The sequence below is a fragment of the Aegilops tauschii genome, chromosome 2 (genome assembly GCF_002575655.3).
Source record: "Aegilops tauschii subsp. strangulata cultivar AL8/78 chromosome 2, Aet v6.0, whole genome shotgun sequence".
NCBI lineage: Eukaryota > Viridiplantae > Streptophyta > Magnoliopsida > Poales > Poaceae > Aegilops > Aegilops tauschii.
The window spans coordinates 611,108,977-611,130,964 of NC_053036.3; the positions used below are offsets into that span (position 1 = coordinate 611,108,977).

At 46.6% G+C, this 21,988-nt stretch overlaps 1 long non-coding RNA gene and 1 other non-coding gene across 2 annotated transcripts; both read left to right on the plus strand.

Annotated features, from left to right (window-relative positions):
* Positions 1-11,685: 11,685 nt before the first annotated feature.
* On the plus strand, positions 11,686-13,309 carry LOC120974736 (uncharacterized). The gene is made up of 4 exons (XR_005770083.2): positions 11,686-12,492; positions 12,577-12,638; positions 12,720-12,785; positions 12,902-13,309. It is a non-coding gene; the product is annotated as an uncharacterized lncRNA (long non-coding RNA).
* A 5,607-nt stretch (positions 13,310-18,916) lies between these two features.
* On the plus strand, positions 18,917-18,990 carry TRNAE-UUC (transfer RNA glutamic acid (anticodon UUC)). The gene has a single exon. It is a non-coding gene; the product is annotated as a tRNA-Glu (tRNA).
* The last annotated feature ends 2,998 nt before the right edge of the window (positions 18,991-21,988 follow it).

Here is a 21,988-nt window from a genome sequence, read left to right on the forward strand (position 1 = left end):
GAGGACTCCTCCTCTTGGCGCACCCTCCTAGGGTCGGCCGGCCTCCCCCTTGCTCCTTTATATACGGGGGCAAGGGGCACCCCAGGTACACACAAGTTGATCAGTTGATCTTTTAGCCATGTGCGGTGCCCCCTTCCACCATAATCCACCTCGGTCATATCGTAGCGGTGCTTGGGCGAAGCCCTGTGTCAGTAGCATCATCATCACCGTCATCACACCGTCGTGCTGACGGAACTTTCCCTCGAAGCTCTGCTGGATCGTGAGTTTGTGCGACGTCACCGAGCTGAACGTGTGCCGAACTCGGAGGTGCCGTGTGTTCGGTACTTGGATCGGTCGAATCGTGAAGACGTACGACTACATCAACCACATTTTCATAACACTTCCGCTTACGGTCTACGAGGGTACGTGGACGACACTCTCCCCTCTCGTTGCTATGCATCACCATGATCTTGCGTGTGCGTAGGAAATTTTTTGACATTACTACGTTCCCCAACAATGGCATCCGAGCCAGGTTTATGCGTAGATGTTATATGCACGAGTAGAACACAAGTGAGTTGTGGGCGATACAAGTCATACTGCTTACCAGCATGTCATACTTTGATTCGGCGGTATTGTTGGATGAAGTGGCCCGGACCGACATTACACGTACGCTTACGCGAGACTGGTTCTACCGACGTGCTTCGCATACAGGTGGCTGGCGGGTGTCAGTTTCTCCAACTTTAGTTGAATCAAGTGTGACTACGCCCGGTCCTTGTGAAGGTTAAAACAACACATGCTTGACAAAATATCGTTGTGGTTTTGATGCGTAGGTAAGAATGGTTCTTGCTCAGCCCGTAGCAGCCACGTAAAACTTGCAACAACAAAGTAGAGGACGTCTAACTTGTTTTTGCAGGGCTTGTTGTGATGTGATATGGTCAAGACGTGATGAGATATAAGTTGTTGTATGAGATGATCATGTTTTGTTGAAGTTATCGGCAACTGGCAGAAGCCTTATGGTTGTCTCTTTATTGCATAAGATGCAAGCGCCAAATAATTGCTTTACTTTATCGCTATGCGATAGCAATAGTTGCAAGAGCAATAGTTGGCGAGACGACCATGTGACGACACATTGATAGAGATCAAGGTGATGGAGATCATGGTGTCATGCCGGTGACGGTAGAGATCATGACGGTACTTTGGAGATGGAGATCAAAGGTGCAAGATGATCATGGCCATATCATGTCACATATTTTGATTGCATGTGATGTTTATCTTTTATACATCTTATTTTGCTTAGTTCGGCGGCAGCTTTATAAGATGATCCCTTACTAAAATTTCAAGGTATAAGTGTTCTCCCTGAGTATGCACCATTGCGACAGTTCTTTGTGCTGAGACACCACGTGATGATCGGGTGTGATAAGCTCTACGTTCGCATACAACGGGTGCAAGCCAGTTTTGCACACGCAGAATACTCGGGTTAAACTTGACGAGCCTAGCATATGCAGATATGGCCTCGGAACACTGAGACCGAAAGGTTGAGCGTGAATCATATAGTAGATATGATCAACATAGTGATGTTCACCATTGAAAACTACTCCATCTCACGTGATGATCGGACATGGTTTAGTTGATACGGATCACGTGATCACTTATATGATTAGAGGGATGTCTATCTAAGTGGGAGTTCTTAAGTAATATGATTAATTGAACTTTAAATTTATCATGAACTTAGTCCTGGTAGTATTAGCATATCTATGTTCTTGATCAATGGCTCGCGTTTAGCTCCCCTGTTTTATTTTTGATATGTTCCTAGAGAAAACTAAGTTGAAAGATGTTAGTAGCAATGATGCGGATTGGATCCGTGATCTGAGGATTATCCTCATTGCTGCACAGAAGAATTATGTCCTTGATGCACCGCTAGGTGACAAACCGATTGCAGGAGCAGATGCAGACATTATGAACGTTTTGGCAAGCTCGATATGATGACTACTTGATAGTTTAGTGCACCATGCTTTACGGCTTAGAATCGGGGCTTCAAAGACATTTTGAAAGCCACGGAGCATATGAGATGTTCCAACAGTTGAAATTAGTATTTCAGACTCATGCCCATGTCGAAAGGTATGAGACCTTTGACAAGCACTTTGCCTACAAGATGGAGGAGAATTGCTCGGCTAGTGAGCATGTGCTCAGAATGTCTGAGTACTACAATCACTTGAATCATGTGGGAATTAATCTTCCAGATAAGATAGTGATTGACAGAGTTCTCTAGTCACTATCACTAAGTTACTAGAACTTCGTAATGAACTATAATATGCAAGGGATAACGGAAACGATTCCCAAGCTCTTCATGATGCTGAAATCAACAAAGGTAGAAATCAAAAAAAGCATCAAGTGTTGATGGTTGACAAGACCACTAGTTTCAAGAAAAGGGCAAAGGGAAGGGAAACTTCAAGAAGAATGGCAAGCAAGTTGCTGCTCAAATGAAGAAGCCCAAGTCTGGACCTAAGCCTGAGACTAAGTGCTTCTCCTGCAAAGGGACTGGTCACTAGAAGCAGAACTGCCCCAAGTATTTGGCGGATAAGAAGGATGGCAAAGTGAACAAAGGTATATTTGATATACATGTTATTGATGTGTAATTTACTAGTGTTTATAGCAACCCCTCAGTATTTGATACTAGTTCAGTTGCTAAGATTAGTAACTCGAATCGGGAGTTGCAGAATGAACAGAGACTAGTTAAGGGTGAAGTGACGATGTGTGTTGGAAGTGGTTCCAAGATTGATATGATCATCATCGCACACTCCCTATACTTTCGGGATTAGTGTTGAACCTAAATAAATGTTATTTGGTGTTTGCGTTAAGCATGAATATGATTTGATCATGTTTATTGCAATACGGTTATTCATTTAAAGTCATAGAATAATTGTTGTTCTATTTACATGAATAAAACCTTCAATGGTCATACACCCAAGGTGAATGGTTTATTGAATGTCGATCGTAGTGATACACATATTCATAATATTGAAGCCAAAAGATGCAAAGTTAATAATGATAGTGCAACTTATTTGTGGCACTGCCGTTTAGGTCATATTGGTGTAAAGCGCATGAAGAAAATCCATGCTGATGGGCTTTTGGAATCACTTGATGCTTGCGAACCATGCCTCATGGGCAAGCTGACTAAGACTCCGTTCTCCGGAACAATGGAGCAAGCAACAGACTTGTTGGAAATAATACATACTGATGTATGCAGTCCGATGAGTGTTGAGGCTCGCGGCAGGTATCGTTATTTTCTGACCTTCACAAATGATATGAGCAGATATGGGTATATCTACTTGATGAAACATAAATCTGAAACATTTGAAAAGTTCAAATAATTTCAGAGTGAAGTGGAAAATCATCGTAACAAGAAAATAAAGTTTCTATGATCTGATCGTGGAGGAGAATATTTGAGTTACGAGTTTGGTCTTCATTTGAAACAATGCGGAATAGTTTCGCAACTCACGCCACCTGGAACACCACAGCGTAATGGTGTGTCCGAACATCGTAACCGTACTTTATTAGATATGGTACATTCTATGATATCTCTTACCGATTTGCCACTATCGTTTTGGGGTTATGCATTAGAGACAGCTACATTCACGTTAAATAGGGCACCATCTAAATCCGTTGAGACGACACCATATGAACTGTGGTTTGGCAAGAAACCAAAGTTGTCCTTTCTTAAAGTTTGGGGTTGCGATGCTTATGAGAAAAAGTTTCATCCTGATAAGCTCAAACCCAAATCGGAGAAATGTTTCTTCATAGGATACCCAAAGGAGACAGTTGGGTACACCTTCTATCACAGATCCGAAGGCAAGACATTCGTTGCTAAGAATGGATCCTTTCTAGAGAAGGAGTTTCTCTCGAAAGAAGTGAGTGGGAGGAAAGTAGAACTTGATGAGGTAAATGTACCTGCTCCCTTATTGGAAAGTAGTTCATCACAGAAATTTGTTTCTGTGACTCCTACACCAATTAGTGAGGAAGCTAATGATGATGATCATGTAACTTCAGATCAAGTTACTACCGAACCTCGTAGATCAACCAGAGTAAGATCCGCACCAGAGTGGTTCGGTAATCCTATTCTGGAGGTCATGTTACTTGACCATGACGAACCCACGAACTATGAGGAAGCGATGATGAGCCCAGATTCCGCGAAATGGCTTGAGGCCATGAAATCTGAGATGAGATCCATGTATGAGAACAAAGTGTGGACTTTGGTTGACTTGGCCGATGATCGGCAAGCCATAGAAAATAAATGGATCTTCAAGAGGAAGACGGACGCTGATAGTAGTGTTACTATCTACAAAGCTAGACTTGTCAAAAAAGGTTTTGACAAAGTTCAAGGTGTTGACTACCATGAGATTTTCTCACTCGTAGCGATGCTTAAGTTTGTCCGAATCATGTTAGCAAATTGCCACATTTTATGAAATCTGGCAAATGGATGTCAAAACTACATTCCTTAATGGATTTCTTAAAGAAGAGTTGTATATGATGCAACCAGAAGGTTTTGTCAATCCTAAAGGTGCTAACAAAATGTGCAAGCTCCAGTGATCCATCTATGGACTGGTGCAAGCATCTCGGAGTTGGAATATACGCTTTGATGAGTTGATCAAAGCATATAATTTTATACAGACTTGCGGTGAAGCCTGTATTTACAAGAAAGTGAGTGGGAGCACTACAGTATTTCTGATAAATATATGTGAATGACATATTGTTGATCAGAAATAATGTAGAATTTTCTGGAAAGCATAAAGGAGTATTTGAAAGGAGTTTTTCAAAGAAATACCTCAGTGAAGCTGCTTACATATTGAGCATCAAGATCTATAGAGATAGATTAAGACGCTTGATAAGTTTTTTCAATGAGTACATACCTTGACAAGATTTTGAAGTAGTTCAAAATGGAACAGTCAAAGAAAGAGTTCTTGCCTGTGTTACAAGATGTGAAATTGAGTAAGACTCAAAGCCCGACCACGACAGAAGATGGAAAGAGAATGAAAGTCATTCCCTGTGCCTCAGCCATAGGTTCTATAAAGTATGCCATGTTGTGAACCAGATCTATTGTATACCCTACACTGAGTTTGGCAAGGGAGTACAATAGTGATCTAGGAATAGATCGCTGAACAGTGGTCAAAATTATCCTTAGTTGAATAAGGATATGTTTCTCAATTATGGAGGTGACAAAAGGTTCATCGTAAAGGGTTACATCGATGCAAGTTTTGACACTGATCCAGATGACTCAAAGTCTCAATCTGGATACATATTGAAAGTAGGAGCAATTAGCTAAAGTAGCTCCATGCAGAGCATTGTAGACATAGAAATTTGCAAAATACATACGGATCTGAATTTGGCAGACCCATTGACTAAACTTCTCTCACAAGCAAAACATGATCACACCTTAGTACTCTTTGGGTGTTAATCACATGGCGATGTGAACTAGATTACTAACTCTAGTAAACCCTTTGGGTGTTGGTCACATGACGATGTGAACTATGGGTGTTAATCACATGGTGATGTGAACTATTGGTGTTAAATCACATGGCGATGTGAACTAGATTATTGACTCTAGTGCAAGTGGGAGACTGAAGGAAATATGCCCTAGAGGCAATAATAAAGTTATTATTTATTTCCTTATTTCATGATAAATGTTTATTATTCATGCTAGAATTGTATTAACCGGAAACTTGATACATGTGTGAATACATAGACAAACAGAGTGTCACTAGTATGCCTCTACTTGACTAGCTCGTTGAATAAAAGATGGTTAAGTTTCCTAGCCATAGACATGAGTTGTCATTTGATTAACGGGATCACATCATTAGAGAATGATAAGATTGACTTGACCCATTCCGTTAGCTTAGCACTTGATCGTTTAGTATGTTGCTATTGCTTTCTTCATGACTTATACATGTTCATGTGACTATGAGATTATGCAACTCTCGAATACCGGAGGAACACTTTGTGTGCTACCAAACGTCACAACGTAACTGGGTGATTATAAAGGTGCTCTACGGGTGTCTCCGATGGTACTTGTTGAGTTGGCATAGATCGAGATTAGGATTTTTCACTCCGATTGTCGGAGAGGTATCTCTGGGCCCTCTCGGTAATGCACATCACTATAAGCCTTGCAAGCAATGCAACTAATGAGTTAGTTGCGGGATGATGTATTACGGAACGAGTAAAGAGACTTGTCGGTAACAAGATTGAACTAGGTATTGGGATACCGACGATCGAATCTCGGGCAAGTAACATACCGATGACAAAGGGAACAACGTATGTTGTTATGCGGTTTGACCGATAAAGATCTTTGTAGAATATGTAGGAGCCAATATGAGCATCCAGGTTCCGCTATTGGTTATTGACCGGAGACGTGTCTCGGTCATGTCTACATAGTTCTCAAACCCGTAGGGTCCGCACGCTTAACGTTCGGTGATGATCGGTAATATGAGTTTATGTGTTTTGATGAACCGAAGGTAGTTCGGAGTCCCAGATATGATCACGGACATGACGAGGAGTCTCGAAATGGTTGAGACATAAAGATCGATATATTGGAAGCCTATATTTGGACATCGGAATAGTTCCGGGTGAAATCGGGATTTTACCGGAGTGCCGAGGGGGTTACCGGAACCCCCTGAGGGCTAATGGGCCTTGATGGGCCCTAGTGGAGAGAGAGAGGGGCCGACCAGGGCAGGCCGCGCGCCCCCTCCCCTTGAGTCTGAATAGGACAAGGAAGGGGGGGCGCCCCCTTGCCTTTCCCCTCTCCCACTCCTTCCTTCCCCCTCCTAGTGGGACTAGGAAAGGGGAGCCCTACTCCCACTAGGAGGAGGACTCCTCCTCTTGGCGCGCCCTCCTAGGTCCGGCTGGCCTCCCCCCTTGCTCCTTTATATACTGGGGCAGGGGGCACCCCATGTACACACAAGTTGATCAGTTGATCTTTTAGCCGTGTGCGGTGCCCCCCTCCACCATAATCCACCTCGGTCATATCATAGCGGTGCTTAGGTGAAGCCCTGCGTCGGTAGCATCATCATCACCATCATCACGCCGTCGTGCTGACGGAACTCTCCCTCGAAGCTCTGCTGGATCATGAGTTCGTGGGACGTCACCGAGCTGAACATGTGCAAAACTTGGAGGTGCCGTGTGTTTGGTACTTGGATCGGTCGAATCGTGAAGACATACGACTACATCAACCGTGTTGTCATAACGCTTCCGCTTACGGTCTACGAGGGTATGTGGACGACACTCTCCCCTCTCGTTGCTATGCATCACCATGATCTTGCGTGTGCGTAGGAAATTTTTTGAAATTACTACGTTCCCCAACACTTGATAGTATGGCGATCCATCCTACAACCCGGTCTCCCAACTACCACCATGAGACGAGTAAAATAGAAAACCTATCAAGGGCAAACCTTTGCCTTGCACATATTCCACTTGAGCTAGATGATGATGATCTTGACTTCCTCAAGTTGGACCACCTTTCTTGATTGCGTTGGCTCGATGAAGACTAGTTGATTGCTCCCCCATACTCCATTATGGGTGAGCCACTCTTTGGCATATCTTCACAAGTCCATTGCCACCACAATGGACAGCAAGCTTTAAGCATGATTGCTCCCCCATACTCCATTATGGGTGAGCTACTCTTCGTGTTGCTCCACTTGAACTTGCACACCGCAAACTTGATGACGAACACCACTTGTCATCCTCCATGGGTTGTATGAGGTCTTCCTCTTGACTCAAGCCCATGGAAACATACCTAACCCCACACAGAACTCTCACGTAGACCATGGGTTAGTACACAAAGCGTAATGGACAATGCTTACCATACCATGGGACCACTTGATCCCTCTCAGTACAACTTGTGTGCTTTGTGTGTTGATCAACTTGAATCACTCTCTGTAATTAGTCTTGATCAACCTTGAATCTTTTCAACTCTCTTCATTAGGATGATGTCTTGAAGGTAAACTTTAATGTTCACACAATCTTCTTCTTCAAGACATGCTTGCAATAAGCTCAACACTCACATGACCAATCTTTGGATAATTCCTTAATAGCACCTTGGTCAACTCATAAACTCCTTAAAACCAACACATAGGCTTCAAGAAAAGCCTATGGACAAATCCTTCAAATATAACTCAATGCAACCATTAGTCCATAGAGAATGTCATCAATTACCAAAACCACATATGGGGGCACTGCATGTCCTTTCAGACTTGTTGTTTGTAGGTACATATGCCCTTGGCAAGGATCCACGCATCGACCCTTTTTGCCTATGGGCAATGAGATGTTCATGAACAAGCATCAAGTGAGGAAACTGATAAGGATTATTAGCAAAAAGATACGAATGGTTGCAAGAAAATTATGGTAATTACAAACTCTGTAGCCTTCTCTTTTTACTGCCCATAATGAGTTGTTAGACAACAATGTCTTAATCTTTTTCATTCGCAGTGGTTCCCGAAGCAATTCACTCAAGATTACCTCGCAAAGTACATGTTTGGTTAACACGCAATGAAGGTTAAAGTATTTCATTCAGACTACAGTGAGCATCGAGAAGTCCTAATAAAGACAGTGAAGGATGGACGGGCAGCCATCACAAGGGGTTGGCCTAGAGTCGTGCGCGCATTACGCATGAAGGAGGCGACAATATGGGCATTCCGCTTCACCTTCTCCAGCAACCAGAATGTCTTTCGCCTCTCTCTTTACAGTCTTTAGTACAACTGCGGTTCGTCATTCTTTACTTGGTGCTTTTGTAGTTCTTCAATATATGTACATGTGCATGCATTCGTGGTTGAACCTATATTTATAATAAACATGGTTGGATATGAAATAAGTGATTGCCTACTTTCAAATTCGAAACATGTGATTTTTACATTAGGGATTAATTAGGGATTACACTGCACACGATTTGCGAAAGCGAAACGTCTGCGATAGACGTGGATATCAAACATGTTTCTAGGATCCACTACGTGTGCGATCAATCTCTACTGCACACACGATCAGCCAAGAAAAAATATGTGTGATTAACAACAACATCACACATAGTTCTTTCTTATTAAATGTTTGCGATAGTCACCTTATCACACACGCTTCACAATTATAGACTATTTGTGATGTTGTGCACATCACAAACGTTTGGTCATAGAAGAACGCATGCGATAGGTCGATCATCTTACGCGGGTACGACGGATGAATCGTGTGGGATGTATTCAAGCTCCGCATACAGTTTTCTAGCGACAATTATGTGCGCTCTTACATCGAATCGCACACAGTCGAGGAAAAGTAAATGTGTGTGATTGTCTACTTCTATAATCATGAACTATTTGTGATGGGTCGCGCATCGTAAACGTAGCACCACAAAATACCAACTGTGGTGGCAATGCGAGCACAAACGAGTAGGGGGTACTGTATATGCATCGAGGCTCCCTATCCCCGACGATTTCTGGGTCGTGTGGGAAGGAGCCCCCTATCGCAGTCACTCACTTGGCGACGGTTCAGAACGCCGTCGCGGAAAGGGGTTAAAACCGTTTGTATAGCATCTCGTTGTTCCAGCGCATGTGAATGTCTAGTCTAGGCATGATGTAGAAATTTTGCACAAAGGAATTTGTGAGAAGTTGATACTGATCGCACTTATCTCTTATCTATGACAAAATTGGTCAAGCCAGCGTTCACCATGAATTATTCGAACTCATGTTGGAAACCGGCTTCGCTGATGAAAGTGTTGCATGGCCACTCACACGGCCGTACCTCCGCTCTACGAGGGAGGTTGAGACCTGGTGCTCCTCCCGAAACTCTCATGGAGCCTCGACTTGGAGATAGTGAATGGAGGAAGAAGAAGAAGAGACAGAGATAGCGGGTGGAGGAAGAAGAAGAAGAGGAGGAGGAGGATGAAGAAAAAGAAGATGATGATGATGAAGAAGAAGAGGCTCATATGATGGATGAGGGAAGAAGAAAATAGTGTTTTGTTAAGGGTTAAAAAGAAGTCAACAATGTTGCTTAATGTGCATGATGGTTCTTTTTTTTGAGAAATTGTTCATTCAAATCACGAATGTACAGAGTAGGTGACCCTTACAAGCACACTGAAACGCAAAAACAAAGGACCATGAACACCTAGAGTACCCTAAGACAACCATAACACAAGAAGATCTCCGGAGCCCTGTGTCATCATCCCTGAATCTTGAGAGAAGACCCCTGCAGCAGAAGGATCTGCAACCAGTCGCAAACAAGTCATCATCTTCGACCACGGTACAATTGCCGCCACGCTGCTTCCTCCTTTCTTGACACCAGCGCTGAGAGGGCATGGACATCAATCCAACACACCTGCAACAGCCGTCACCATCTTTGGCTTTGAGTACCGCGAAAAGTGTCCCTTCCGGAAGGAAGAGAACTCGAGTCATCTGACCGGTCCAGCACCGCGGCCGGGCCATCCGCCCGGGCAAAACAGGATCTCCCACCAGCATCAGCGCAGAGGAAGGAGAAGAACAGCAGCAACAGCAAATCGTACCAACAAGGAAGAAGAAAGGTCTTCGTCTCCCTACCTCCATCACCCATTTGAGGATCCAAACGGCCAGTGCCGATGGACCTCCAACCACCATAGCCCGCGACCTCGACGAGATCCGGGGATCCCCAACACCGCTGGCTCCTAGACGAAGGCAAACGCCTCGCCTGACCGCGAACGGAGCCCGGAGAAACTTATTCCGACGCGACACCACCGCAACGGCCTCGGCAGCGTCTCCCTCAACCCTAACCCTACCACACACCCACCTAGTGAACAGACCCGAGGTTCCCCCTCCCTCCCGCCGCCGGAGCGGCCGACGAAGAGAGAGGGAACCGGCGGCGTCACCGGCGGCGCGCAAGGGACCCCTAGTCGCCTCCTTGATCCCCTCGAGCGATCCAACTTTTCCGGGCGTGCGGTTGGCGGCGACGTCAGAAGATAATTTTGGTTTTACGACCGATCGAGTGCCCTAATATATCTTTCTATGTGCATGATGGTTCTAAATGTACGTGTTCATTACGATTTGTGTCAAATCACTATAATATTCATGCCCCCATTGCAACGAAGGGCAATTAACTATACCACTTAAAACATACTTATGGTTTCTTTTTCTGCGTGGCAGAACCCAGAACCCTTGGTCAGACTGCACATTCTCGTACGCCGCTCAATCACAATAATTAACTTATGTTTTACACTATTGCACCATTCTCGTCTTAATTAACTTACCTTTTGCATCAGTTCCATATATCACGTAATTTACTTACCTTACGCAGCAATTCCATAATTTACATATCATGCATGACACATCCTATATTTTTTTACTATTTTGGTAATTTTAGATTATTTCATGTACCATTTGATTGCGTATCGACTCACATGTGTGCTGGAATTAGGAGATCGTGCCTGAATCGCTTAGAATGCCTGGGTTTTGAAAAGTTTGGATTTTCTGCAAACGCGATTTGTATATCTCCTTCTTTCTCCGACTTTTTTTTGAAGTAGTTTGAACACCGGCGATGAGATGGGCTCACTGGTGTATTTTTCATCTACTATTGTTGTGTTAAAAATTATTTGACCCTCATAGCAACGCACACACAATTACATAGAGTATTATATAAATACAAATAAATAAAGTAGAGATCTGTCTCGCCGCACTTGCACGTCAAATTTTTAGCCATGGCAAATTGAACTTTTTCTTGGCAAATTATGTTTTTCGAGGATGTCAAGTTTACTTGGCCAGCATGTCAAATCCGTCCCAATTAATTTTCATGCCAAAAAATTGTTGCGTTCGCCAATTAAATTTGTCATCCTCGCATCAACATAAATTGAAATGAAATACGTTCAATTTATCATGCCTAAAAATCTGACATGGTATTTCCATGTTTAATGGGCTGTTGGGCCTCGAGACACCTCGTGCCCGCGGGGAGGTAGTCCAGACCGATCCGCATAAACCTGGCCGGTCACCACCTCTCTCTCGACCCCTGCCGTGCGCCCGCGCCCCTCAAGACAAAAGAACCCCCGCCTTGCCCATCAAGAAAGAAAAACCAAACCGTCATCACCACCTCTCTCTCCATACCCCGCCGCGCACCGCGCCAGCTCGTCGGCGGCGGATCCGGCGGCTAGGGAGAGCCCCGTCGGCGGCGGATCCGGCGGCTAGGGAGAGACCCGGCAGCGGCGGATCCGGCGGCTAGGGAGAGACCCGGCGGCGGCGGATCCGGCGGCTAGGGAGAGACCCGGCGGCGGCGGAGGGTCTACTCGTTGCCGCTCCATCCTCGTCGTCGTCGGATCCGGCGCCGAGGAAAACCCCGTCGGCGGATACTCGTTGCCGCTCAACCGTCGTAGGTGGCGAGGAAGACGGCGCCGAAGAAGACGCCTCTTCGCTGGACAATCAAGGACCCCGACCCCGTGGGCGAACGAATCTGTTGCCTGACCTCGTCACCGGAGGACACTCGGTGCCGCTCCCCTGGACGAAGGCTTCGAACGTCCAACCTCCAGAGGTAATCTAATCCTGTATGTTCGGATCTCAATTTATTTCGCCACCCCTACTCGATGCCTGACCCCGTTGGTGGAGGATCCAGCAGCAAGGAAGGTCCTCTCGTCGCGGGAGGATACTCGGTGCTGCTCGTCCAACCTCCATTCTGAGGTAATCCACCGCCATTCTGTATCCATCTTCAGATCTGAACATATGTCCTCACCTGCTCACCACACTACTTGAGGCTTGTAGTCTGTTGCAAGCACTTCGGATCAGTAAACAGCTCTTCTCTCCATCAGGATCAAGATGGGCCCATCGGTGAGTCATTTGCCTGCCTATTCTGGCCTACAGCATCAATCATAGACACTCTCCCCTTATGGGAACTCTCATAGCGTTGTCAATCAAATGACTTAACCGTGTGAACACAATTGCAGCCCTTCATGAGGTTTGGAATGATCGCTCGGAAGCTTTGCTCGTTGGTTGGAGGTTCCAAAACACCTCCTACTCGTCCTTATGAGACTATCAAAATGACCCCGTTTCGCCGGCTGTCAACATTACCATATTGGGATTCTGTTCCACTTAACCCCCGAATGTATGTTGTTCTATATTTATGTGCATCTACACTCTATCTTGTATATTCACTTGCTATTCATTTGATAACTATAATTTGTTCTCATTCTTGCTAAGCAGTATTGTTGAATCTATTTTAACTCTGTTGTAAGCTTGTTGTGATGGTGTTATGGACTGATCGCTGAATTTATGACCTATCTAACTGGATTGATTGGCTTAAATAAACCTTTCTTGATATATGAGTTCATGATAATGCAACGCTTTCCAATTTAGGTAACTGTTGATTTTGTGTTGTGTGTTTGTTATTCACAGTAAGTGAATACAGGTCGAATTATGTCAGTGAAATGAACTCATAAACTCTTTCCCTGTAAGTTCCTTGAGAGTTTTTGTTTGCAATAATTAAGCTTGTAGCGTTATAATGGATTTCTTGATATGAGAGAATGATCATATTAGCTGTCTACACAATAATAATGCAACTTCAGAGACATTAGAGTCTAGAACTGATGTTTGAATCAAATCCAGAACTAGCTGATGTTTGACTCAAATCCAAAGTTTGCTGAACAGGTGCAGTGCTAGAATGTTAATATTCATTTGACTACATTTCCAAAATATGTCAAATAATTTTACCTGCCATAGTGCATGAGATTCTTTAAACTCCGCAGTGGCTATGTGAAGTTGCAGGATGTTTTATAAAGCTAGCATGTTGTATTCTTTCCAGTTGTCATAGGATCACATGTTCTTTTATTTCCATTGCATATCTAAGTTAGTATGTGCACCTGATGATTTGTAATTTGTGCTTATATAATTACATATTTATAAATTCTTCACTGGTTAGCAACTAATGAATTTTCCTGAATCTACTCACATATATGCATGTTAGGCACTTCATGATGTCTAAAGCTAGCATGTGAACCTGTGATTTGTACTTTGTGTCTACAGAATCCCCTGTTTATATAATTCTTCACTGGTTAGCTACAGCCTGGGATCAATTGCTACGCGATAGGAAAATTTTCCATTCATAGACAGAAAGATCGGGTGATACATAATAAGCCAAGTTACCTGTTCCTGTTAATAGTTGGTACAGCAGGGAAGTTGATGAAACAGATTTAGAAGATCCATTGATGTTCTTCAAAAGAAACCCAATATTTGATTCAATATCGTCCAATATGCTACTTGGTAAAAAGGTTAAGGAGAACAGCTTCTGGAGAGAGATTCTAAACATGAACCCGTCAATGCTTTCAAAAGTTGCGGGTACAGCATTTAGATCATTAGGTTGCATTGTTCTGGACAATCATGGTAGAGGCATCCCTTTAGGTGCTGCAGTGTGCCTTGAGAATCTGAGGATTTCCAGGTCATCTGGTAGATGTGTTCTATTGAATATCAAGCCGAGGGCCCCTGAAACAGAGCGCTTGACACTCCAGCAGAGAGCAAATGATTGGCTTGCTATTCGGTATCTCATTATACGTGTTGTGGAGTTGAGTGATGGAGCTGCTGAAGCTAAATATCTTGTTGACTTTTTGCATTGGCTGGACAAATTAGCTGAGGACAATCCCAGGCTGTGGCTTATTATGTATCACCCGATCTTTCTGTCTATGAATGGAAAATTTTCCTATCGCGTAGCAATTGATCAGTTGCTGAAGAAAGAGCCTCAAAAGGGTCGTGAAGCTGTCATCTGTGATGTGCTACGCATGATAGGTGATAATCTTGGAGGATTGCTCACTCTGGCTGAGAAGCATGAGCTGCTAAATGGGGTCATGACGTATTCACCTAGAAGGCCCAGAGGTACATCCAAAGGCAAGACTGCAGCTATGGTCAATCCTGCTGGTCAGCCTCCTTCCTCAGCAGATGCAGCTGGTGCCACTGCTGCCTCTGTCAAAGATGTTCATCCTGCTTCTCCAGCTGATCCCGCAGCAGCTCCAGTGGGTGTTAATGATCCAGCCACTACAGTTGGTGTTAATGACCCAACAGCTCAGTCTACTGAAAAGAAGGATAAGAAACATCGCAAGAAGCTTGCAAGATTGAGACTTAACAATGGCCGCAAGGTAGTTGGCATAAGCCGTGATCCCCTTGTTCATGGTTTGCATACCAGCTGCGAAGGATTCAACTTCGTTGACAGCACAATGCTGAAGCGTTATGATCTTCATCAGCTGGTGTACTTTGCTATGCTACCTTATGATCATACAGTTTTGCAAATCCTTTTCGATAAGCGTCAAGGCTCTAGACATGGAGGGTTTCTTTGGTGAAGATACCAGTACATGGAAGAAGGCGTTGGATCAACAAGAAAGGGATGATAAAGAGCTAGCGAAAAAGAGCTTTGCAAAGTCGTTTTCAAATGTGCAGCTGGAAGATAAGCAGCGACAGTTTAGGAAGGACCACTCCAAGCAGAACAATTTGGCCAAGAAACAGACCCATGGATGAATCCCAAGTTCAACGAAGGCAACAATCCCAAGTTCAACGAAGGCAAGAACTCCCAGTTCAGCGAAGGCAAGAACTCTCAGTTCAGCGAAGGCAAGAATCCCAAGCTCAGCGAAGGCAAGAACTCCGAGCTCAGCGAAGGCAAGAACTCCGAGCTCAGCGAAGGCAAGAACCCCAAGCTCAGCGAAGGCAAGAACCCCAAGCTCAGCGAAGGCAAGATCTCCAAGTTCAGCGAAGGCAAGAACTCCAAGCTCAGCGAAGGCAAGATCTCCAAGTTCAGCGAAGGCAAGATCTCCAAGTTCAGCGAAGGCAAGAACCCCAAGCTCAGCGAAGGCAAGATCTCCAAGTTCAGCGAAGGCAAGAACTCCAAGCTCAGCGAAGGCAAGAACTCCAAGTTCAGCGAAGGCAAGATCTCCAAGTTCAGCGAAGGCAAGAACCCCAAGCTCAGCGAAGGCAAGATCTCCAAGTTTAGCGAAGGCAAGAACTCCAAGCTCAGCGAAGGCAAGACCTCCAAGCTCAGCGAAGGCAAGACCCATGGCTCTCCAAAGAATACCTTCCAACACTACGAGAAGGGTACCCGCGGCCAATAGTACAAGTACAATAAGGGTGCCAACGGCCAGCACTACAAGAGCGAGAAGGGTGCCAAGAGCCAATACTTCTACAGGAACAAGAGGGGCTGGGATAACAAGAAATGAAGAGCCTGATCCAGACAAAACTGAGCTCAAATTCTGACAAAACAAAGAGAGGGGTAGCTCCAGTAGATATATAGAGAGATAAATGCACCATTGGTCATTGAACTCTCACGAGATGAGCACATTGGTCACTCTTCTCTCAAAATGTGATGAACCGGTCACAACACTCATTTTGATGAGCAAATTGGTCACTCTACCGTTTCCGGCCATAACGGGTGCTGAGGTGGCATGCTGACTCGACGTTGGGCCCACAACTACGACACCTGCACATATTAGAGGTTGGGATACTTTGCAAGGAAGACCCTGGAAATATTAACTAAGAACTTGTCATGGCTACACCAGTTTCACACTAAATTGGGCCCACCTGTCAGCCTCTTATGGACCATGCATGAGCAACTTAAACGCCAGTTACAAGCGCGACAGGAGCTACGGGAGGTGAGATTGGCGTAGGGGCTATGCGGGAGTGAGGTCACACCGGCCTGGGGTGGTGCGAGTGTGCGGGTTGGCCACAGGCACGCCGATAGTGAGCTCCAGCGGCACTAGGGCGCATGCGGGCTAGAGAGGACAGAAGAGAGAGAGAGAAGAGGTGCACCAACACCGAAGGGCGCATGCGGGCTAGATCATGCGTGAGCGGAAGGAGATGACAGTGAATCTTGGAGGTGAGGCCATGGCTGCCAGAGGTGGCGGCAGAGCAGGGTTGCGTGGTGAGGCCTTCTCGAGGATGCGTGACATGGACGGGATGTCGTCATAAGCTACAGACGATTCCCATGGGGGCTACCAAGCTGAGAATAAGAAGCTGGGGTCTCCAGGGATGGATTAATACACGACAATCTTCCGCCCGAGGGGGAGAAGAAGAGTGTGGCGCAGGTGCTACAGGGACTCAGGGTTCAATTCCTATGGCAGAAATTTATAGGGAATCTCTGCGAAGCCTTGGATAAGACGGCGAGGTTATTGTCTGTGCGTGCGACAAAGGACGTAGGAGACGGTGCACACTGGATGCCGACCACGAGCGCCGTGGACTCCGCGAGCGTGAGTGTAGCTGCCTAGGCGGTGATGTTTTGGTTATTCCGATGAGATGTCATGAGGGAGGACGCGCATGTGCTGGTCCATAGTGTTGGTAACGACGCGAGTGCTAGCATGCCGGAGATGGATATGGGGACTGGCTTGGCCACAATCGAGAAGGGGAGACGTATGTGTGAGATAATGCATATCCTGAATCTGGGCATAGTACGGACTCACGAACAGTAAGAACTACGTACAGCAGAAGCGACACTAGTTCAGACAAATACATAGCGGTTGCGGATCGAGGCTACTATGTCCAAGCTCCATCAATTCTATGTCCTTTTTCTCTAGGTGGCTCACTCGGGCGTAATAGGTGGCCACGGAGTGCACGGGGGAGCGCGGTGCAGCGGGCTAGCGGATGAAGGAACCTCCACCCCAATTGAGGGAACACCATGCCACACCAGGAGTGGTCACCGAGAGAAAGACACAATGGGCTCGCCATCACGCTTGTCGGGGGCAGTAGCAACGGCGCACATTGCGCGCAACGACGATGGTAGCAATACTGCAGATCGTCTTGTGTGGTGGTAGTGGCGTCGGGGCATGGCATGGCGTGGTGCATCTCAGTGTGAGCAGCCTCGGCAACGGTCATGGCGCGGCGGCGGTCGGCGGACGAGAGCCCATGGCTTGGTAGCTTTGCGTCGAGTACCTGTCTGGACTCTGGAACAAGCACCAGCGGAGCAAAAAATACTACAAGGGTCCAAACTATGCTCCATATCTTCCCAGGGCCCTTCTTGCAAAAAATCCCGCCATCTGATATGCGCATGTGCTGTGTACATGGGCCCAACGCCAAGTCAGCATGCCACCTCAGCACCCGTTACGGCTGGAAACGATAGAATGACCAGTTTGCTCATAAAAATGAGTGTTGTGACCGGTTCATCACATTTTGAGAGAAGAATGACCAATGTGCTCATCTCATGAGAGTTCAATGACCAATGGTGTGTTTATCTCATATATAGATAAACTGAACGAAACATAGTCTACCAACTTGGTTCCTTGCCAACACTTGCTTGGCTTCTTCATGTAAAGATTTGCTTTGTGCCCTGTATTGTTTTGGAAGTTAGAGTGATGTTGAAAGTGGTTTTGCTAATGGTTGGTATATACTCTGTTACTGTATATGTTAATGTGCCTGATGAATCCACTTGTGCATTTTAAGTTGTTATAATCCTGTAATTTGTCAATCCGATGTTTGCCCAGAAGAAATGGCGTCCAAGATAGAATGTGCAAGTGTGGAACTGCTTTGACAAAGCAACGATTGCTGCTACAGAAGTAGATTGAATTTATTCAGATCATATAGGATACGATATGTAGTACTTGGTTCAGTAGTTATACAGATTTTTACAGTGTTAAACGAAGAAGTAGAAGACCAGGAGAGGCCTTGGTGCCAAGTACTGGAAGCATGTCAATATATCTGAACTTGGACGGCGAAGAGGATGTTGTATTCGAATCCAATCTCCATGCTTGGCATGTTGGGATTGATGAAAATGACTGGTTTTTCTTCGATACAAGACAAGTGCTCCAGTTGCTGGCTCGAACCATAACTCCAGCCTCTCACAGTGGCAGCTTGGGTCGCTGCCGTCGCCGTGGAAAGCCTCCACGCTGGCGTGGACAGATGTCGTGATGCGCACGGCCCGGTACGAAAGCTGCGAGACTCAACCTTCATAGTATAGCAGCACTTTGACATGGAAGATTAAACATCAAATCATTCACAAATCCATTGTCGTCCAGCCCGGTTAGGATACCTGGCTTTCACCCAGGCGACCCGGGTTCAAATCCCGGCAATGGAGTTCTTTTTTCTTATTTCATTGTCCTCCTTTTTTTTTTTTTTTTGAACACCATTGTCCTCCTATTACAATAAATAACGAGATCGGCTCCTCCAGGCTCCGGAGCAGAGCCAGCGCATAATAACCTTACGAATTTCATCGGAGTTTCTAAAACATTTTGGATTTTTGGCTAATTCTCATTCGACTGAATCTCGATTTCACTCTCGGCCGAGTTTTGAACCGTCTGATCGTCGTCCCCGGATCTTGGCGCGCACCCGCACCGTGTGGGTTGTCCGTCGCTCCACTTTCACAGTGGTGTTCGGCACTGCTCAGTTCGTCCTCGTGCCAGCGCAGGCGGGAGGCGGTGGAGTGAGGCGAGCTATGTCAAGCGGCGGCGGAGGAGATGGTGGGGATCAAGAGGAGTCCTCTCCCTCACCGTGCGCGCCACAAGCTTGCAGTTGTAGTGGCCCGCGGGGAGGAACCGTCTGATCGTCACCGGCCCGAGGTAGGCACGGCGAGCCCTCTCCCTCCCCATGCTGCTCAATGCTTTCTCCTATCGCTCGCTCGTCCCGCTTCGATTTTTTGCACCCACCTCTCACTCTCAGCGCGGCCGCCTTTGTCGAAAAACCTCTCTGCGCGCCTGCATCCTCTTCCCCTTGTCGTTGCTTCAGTGGATGCGATTTTCCATCAGTTCATCACTGATCCGACGGGGAGCTAAGTATGTCAGGGATCAAAAACCTGAGGCGCGCCTTTTGTGCAGGGACAACGTGAGTCGCTTCTTTTTCTCCTTAGGCTGTGCTGGTGATTTGATTCAGTTCATTGATGAGAGCTAGGTCAGTGTTTTCTCCACGCATTCAGCATATGCTTCATTCCATTTTCTAGCAGCTTACAATATTGTTAAGGATCGACCTCAACTTTGTCATGTCGTGTAAGTAAAAAACAGAAGAAAATTTGCTGGAATTTGGTGTGGCATCCTGACAAAAGTTTGAACTGAAAAATGTCAAGCATAGCAGAGGAGAGGATGGAGCAATGGCCACTCCAACTATTATATGCTCTAGAAGAAGTACATGCTCTAGAAGATGGAGCAATGGCCACTGAGAAATGTCAGCCGTCACCTCGTTTTGTTCTCTACCTATTCAGTTCATTGACGAGTGCTAGTTTGCACTTCTATTTTCAGTTTGTAATTCTAGTCATTCTGTCCAACAGTTGTCATGCGCCATGAGGAGGCCAGAACTGGGTGGTCGCATGACGCATCAACCGGAGGCGCATGGTGCCGCGCTCCGCCACGCTCGGCACCGACGCCAGCGCCGTGCTGCCGGGCAAAGATGGAGGACGCACACTTTCGTGCACGCTCCGCCACGTGTGTGTGCGTGCCTGTAGTATCCTGGAGTGCGCGCGTGTGTGTGTGTGCACCCAGTGGGCGTGCGTAGGATTAATTGCAGGCAGTTGAGGGATCGCGATGCGGGCGTGATCGCCGCGAGCCATGCGCGTTCGTGCGCGTGGTGGCCGCGATCGGGGCGCCGGCTGGGTAGGGAGCGCGTGGGCCGTGCCCAGCGCAGGCCCGGCTATATAATGCCTCGAGCTGAACATTGTAACTGTCATGGTGGGTCGAGTTCGTGCTCGAGACAAACAAGGATCGCCGTTGCTGCGGCGGGGCGTAGCGTACGTGCGCCAGAAAGTCCACCGTGTCCACTGCTCCTTCTCCTTCCTCCTTTCTTCTTCGTTGTGCGTCTGAGAGAGAGAGTGAGAGAGCTCCGGCGAGCGAGGGAGAAGGCCGCGGCAACAACAATGTCCCAAGAGCACGGCGTGCCAGGGCCGGCTGCGGACGGACTCAAGCCCCCAGAGCGGCAGGCAGTCGACGGCGAAGAACCTCCTGGAGGCGCCGGAGACGACGACGAACGCTGGGGTGGGCGTGGAGCTCGTGGTCCACATCCTTCGGAGCCAACGCGTATGCGCGCGCGTGTCCAAGGCCGACGCGTTGGCGTCCAAGCACGGCCGCCGCGAGTCCGGGGGCCTCCTGGCCGGCCGCGAGGCGCAGGAGCGGTACGAGGCGGACGTGAGGAGGCCACCGATGTGATGCTGCCTGGCTGAGGTTGGCAACGACCCGGGCGCCGAGCGCCACTGAAGGCGAGCAGCGCCGCCTCGTCCTTCCCCTCGCAGCGGAAATAGCAGCAGCTGGAGAACCGAAGGCCATCGCCGCCCTCCTCCACCTTCCCGTTCTTCTCAGCGGAGCAGTCGCGGCCACCGTGCGTGTCATCCTCCAATTCCTTCCCAAGACGGCAAGACGCCGGTCATCGCTACCTTGTTCGCCGTTGTATGGTTAGCTGCTGCTGTCCTTTCGCCGCGCTTGGTTGCTCCGTCGGCCCGCATTGCTCGTGCGCGCCTTGGCTCGGCGCTGGCGGCCGGGAGAGCATGCCGCGACATAGGGGAGAGGAGAGAGAGATGTCGTGACAACATATAGATTACACACTGACATGTGGGTCCGGGACCGAGATATAGCAGTATAAGTCAAATACCAAATTCCGGTCAACATGCCATTGTGGACAAAACCAACTTCTAGTTTTCCAGGGGTGATTTGTTTTGGATAGTTTTTTCTTTTTTTTTATAAACTGGTTTTGGATTGTTTTTTGTTTTTTTGTTTTTGAAAGGTGGTTTTGGATAGTTAACGGCGTTATCCCGGTTTTCTGACTTGAGGGGGGTGACTTGGGTACTTCATGGGGTATCTATACCTTTTTTTTATTTCGTGTAGGCATGGCCTATAATTCACAATATAATTTAAACCCCATTGAAAAAATCAACATTTTCGCTTCTAAATCTCTAATACATGAACGAGGGATAAGTGGAAGTCAGCGCCACATTCCGTTTTAGTGTCGGCGCATTCAGTTGATCAGGTTCAGGTACTTGTTCCTTTGTGATTCAGTCTTCCCGTTTCTTGTTCCTTTGTTCAGTCCCTGTAGCTGCATCATTTTTCAGCCACTTCGTTATTCACTGTGGTTTCCCTTCGTTCCTCTGTTCAGTCAAT